Source organism: Callithrix jacchus, chromosome 1, assembly GCF_049354715.1.
Source record: "Callithrix jacchus isolate 240 chromosome 1, calJac240_pri, whole genome shotgun sequence".
NCBI lineage: Eukaryota > Metazoa > Chordata > Mammalia > Primates > Cebidae > Callithrix > Callithrix jacchus.
This window is the reverse complement of record NC_133502.1, coordinates 141,032,250-141,036,666: the sequence shown is the minus strand read 5'-3', so window position 1 is coordinate 141,036,666 and position 4,417 is coordinate 141,032,250. Positions and strand designations below refer to the sequence as shown.

Here is a 4,417-nt window from a genome sequence, read left to right as displayed (position 1 = left end):
TGTAGGATCTGAGGTCAGAGACCTGGCCAAGGAGAGGGGGTGTTATAAGGGACCAGAGTTACAAATGGCCTTAGCAGAGCTACTTGTGCTTAGGATGAACTTACCAGGACAGAGGGTGAACTGTGTCCCTAATAGTGTAATGCAGGGGAAAGACCACTGGACTGGGTAATTATTTGGTTTTAGTCCTACCTCTGCCACAAATTTGCTGTGTAACTTTGGCAAGTTGCCTTACCTCTCTGAGCCTTAAATTCCTCCTCTGTAGAATGGGAATAATATGGTTTATTTCTCAGGGATTTTGAAGGACTCAAGCAGAATAATGCTGTGACAGTGTTTTGAAAGGAATTATAAAGGGTTATAAAATAGAATAAAATGTGATTTTACCCATCTCCTCCCCTAATCATTCTTTTATATTTTAAATGTATGGATGAATTCTTATTCCCAGGAGAATGAAATTGAACAGGATCATGATTTCAGAAGGTACCAAAGTAAATGTGGATGGAAATAGATTTGAGGAGATATAGATTACTGGACCATGATAGCACAGGTTCACTGAGGGCATGCATTCCTTTATGCACACAGCAAATCAGGCAGAAGAGAGGGGCCCTTTTCTGTTTCCACATCTGCTTTTGGAGGCCTCTGGCCAACTGCTAAGTCATCAGTGGGTGCCAGGACAGGAGAGAAGCAGTTGCTGCTCCCCACACCGTGCAGGTTTTAGAATGCTGGTTTTAAAGGTTTTGGGAAACATTTCCAGCTGCCCCCCCCGGAAGCATCATTCACAAAGTTAAAATGCAGCAATTAGCTGCTTTTTTTCAGACTAGCAAATATTTTAGAAATGGACAATTTTTTTTTTTTTTTTGGAGAGAGGAGGAGGATGTTTATTCGAAGTGTCTTAAGGTTCAGCACTGACAGAGGCAATACCCAACTCACTCTCAGTTTTGTTTGGGTCCCCTGACAATTGAGTTTCCATAATCTGGTCGGCTCAGAGACACCATCATGTGTGGTATATTCACAAATGCAGACAAAGGAAATTCTAGAAAGCCAGGGGTGAAAAAAAATCTTTCCTTTCTCAGACACTTCTGTGAAGTCTACGTGGGCTAAGGGGAGAAGAACAGAAGTTTCTCTGGGCCTTGGCATCTTGGGATCCCTTTTCTCATTTTCTAAAAATAGTTTCTCACAACAGGCTAAGGAGGTGGTGAGGGGAAGAGGTCTCCCTTCCCCTGCCCACCTCAGACAGTTCTAGGAACCACTTGGCCACTGGTCTCAAATAATCGGAAGGCTCCTTTTCCTGAGGCCATGCAATGTTCTGGAACCACAGGACCCGCCCCCCCACCAGCCCCCATGGGAGCAGAGAAGGGCAGGCCTTGCTTGGGCTTCTCACCCACAGCCACTTTTTTGGCCCGACTCTCGGGCAAGCCCTCATCACCATCAGGGTCTCATGGGCAGTCTAGACTTGCCAGCCCAGTCCTTGAACTTGGAGAGAGAGGTGGGGCTTGAAAATGCCTTGTCCCCAGGGCACCCTGTCCTTGGAGCTGAGCCCTGTAGCCCTGTCATTGGAGCTGAGCCCTGTGCCTACAGCTGGGTTCAGTTTGCAGGCACCACTGTAGTGGCACTCTTTGCTGGCGGGAATGGAGAGGACTCACTGGCCTTCTTTGCCTTCTTCTTCTTATTGGTTCCAAGCGACACCTGGTCCCTGGTGAGCTCACCTGACTTCTGCTTCTGGACCGTGGCCGCGCTGGGGTCAGTGGTGATGAATACCGCCACCTTCTTGGCTTTCTTTTTCGACTTCCTTTTCTTCTTTGCCTCCTTCTCCACCGTGCCAGCGCCATGGATGGCTGACTCCTGCAGGATGTCCGACGCCGACACAGCTGCCTCCTGGCACTGCCGCCACTCCTCCTGGCTGTCTTCACTGGAGCTGGAGGGCGGGCGCTTTCGGCAGGGTTGGGGCGATTCTTCCTTCTCACAGCCTCCAGGGACAGACGTGAAGAAAAGGCGAAAACCATCATCCTCTGAAGCGACTTTCTGTACCTGAGCTTTTGTTGACCTCTTTGCTACTTCTGAGATGGTAATGAAGCTGATCGGCAGGGCTCCCAGCTTCTTGGCTACGTGGGCTCAGAATTCAGGGGTGGTCTGAAGCTCGTTGCCATCTTGTTCATGCTCATCCACCTTAGGCCTGAGGCTCGGTTGGGAGGTTGACAACTGGTTATTTGCAGCACTGGCTCTTGGCTTCACTGCCGCGTACGGCCGTTGCTCCAAGTCCCAGGCCGGCATTGCTGCCTCGCGGCACCACGCAAGCTCCTCCACATCGCTACTGCTGCTACTGCTTTCCAAATTGCTCATAGTGCCTTCGGGCGCCGCCATCTTGAACTACTGCCAGAAATGGACAATACTTGGGCCAGACGCAGTGGCTCACACCTGTAATTCCAGAACTTTGGGAGGACAAGGTGGGAGGAAGATCACTTCAGGTCAGGAGTTCGAGACTAGCCTGGACAACATGGTGAAACCCTGTCTTTACTTAAAAAAAAAAAAAAAAAAATTAGCTGGTCATGGTGGTATGCACCTGTAATTCTAGCTACTCAGGTGGTTGAGGCACAAGAATTGCTTGAACCTGGGAGGTGGAGGTTGCAGTGAGCCAAGATCATGCCACTGCACTCCAGCCTGAATGACAGAGTGAGACTCTGTCTCAAAAAAAAGCAAAAAGCAAAAAACAAAGAAACAGGCTATGAAAAGGAAGAGAGATTTCCCTAGATCATGAAAGTCCATTTTATTATAGATATATTTTTTGAGACGGAATTTTGCTCTTGTTGCCCAGGCTAGAGTGTAATGGTGCGGCCTCAGCTCATTGGAACCTTCACCTCCCAGGTTCAAGTGATTCTCAAAATTTATTTGGTTGCAAATGACAGAAGCTCTACTCAGACTGAGGGAGCATCCCAGACAGTGTCATCAGAATTGTCTTCTATCTCTTGGGTCTGTGTTTCTCCTTATTGACTTCATTCTCACATAGGCTCCCATGGAATGGCAAGCTGATCCCAGCAGGTCCAGCCTTAGGTTCTTCTAGTATAGCAGCCCCAGCACTATGAGAGCTTTGTACCCAATAGTTCCAGCTTTGGAAAGAACTAGATTACATATCCAATCCTAGTGTAATGGCCAGGTCATCCCCAGTCAAACCACATGGCCTGAAATTAAGAGTATAATCAGGATTCATCTATCAAAAGAAGGGTGCAAACCACAGGAAAGCCAAAACAGTAGTTATCCATCCCACCCTGTAAGGGAATGTAAACAAGGTAGAAATTTTCATGGAAAAGAGGACATAACAGCATTTGTGATCCCCACATTGAAGACTTCCTCAAAATACCCTTTTATGGAAAGACACAAAGCTTCCCAAGAACAACACAGCAACACAGCTCCTCTAATCCCTTCAAATACGATTGTACAAAGAAAGCAATACCCTTATGCCTACTATGTGTGAATAGATGTGTCTGTCTACTCTCTGGCCAGCTGTCAACTGCCTCACTGTGCCCTGGAGAAAGCTTTTGAGGGAGGAAATGGTTTTCATTCTTAGGGGCTGTTTCATGGGAGGCTGGATTGACAGGAAAAACAAGAAGATGTTAATCTATTTATATATATGGTGCTAAATATCTGGAACCAGTGGAATATGGAGGAGCAAATCTGTGTGTGTGTGTGTGTGTGTGTGTGTGTGTATCCCTGTATGTAGACTACAGGAAAAGAAGGGTTAGAAGAAAGGGAAGGAAAAGAGCAAGAAAGAATAGTCCTGGTCAGGCTGGGTGCGGTGGCTCATGCCTGTAATTCCAGCACTTTGGGAGGCCGAGGTGGGTGGATCATCTGAGGTCTGGAGTCTGAGACTAGCCTGGCCAACATGGAGAAACCCCATCTCTACTAAAAATACAAAATTAGCCGGGTGTGGTGGCGCATGCCTATAATCCCAGCTACAAAGGAGGCTAAGGCAGGAGAATCCCTTGAACCTGGGAGGCAGAGGTTGCGGTGAACCAAGATTGCACCATTGCACTCCAGCCTGGGCAACAAGAGTGAAACTCCATCTCAACAAAAAAAAAAAAAAAGGAAAAAAAGAAGAAAAGCCTTGGTCTGGTGGTTCATGCCTCTTGTGACTGTAATCCTAGCATTTTGAGAAGTCCAAGCAGGAGGATCCCTCGAAGCCAGGAATTCCAGACCATCCTGAACAACATAGAGTGAGACTCCATCACTACAAAATTTAAAAATTAGCTGGGCGTGAGCCAGGCACTGTGGCTTACACCTGTAATCTCAGCACTTTGGGGGGCTGAAGTGGGCAGAAAATGAGGTCAGGAGTTCAGGACCAGCCTGACTAACATGGTGAAACCACGTCTCTACTTAAAAATACAAAAATTAGCCGGGCATGGTGGCTCGCATCTGTAATCCCAGC

At 47.5% G+C, this 4,417-nt stretch overlaps 1 pseudogene; it reads right to left on the bottom strand.

Annotated features, from left to right (window-relative positions):
• Window positions 1–485: 485 nt before the first annotated feature.
• Window positions 486–2,491, bottom strand: LOC118151684 (protein CUSTOS pseudogene; annotated as a pseudogene).
• Window positions 2,492–4,417: the final 1,926 nt, after the last annotated feature.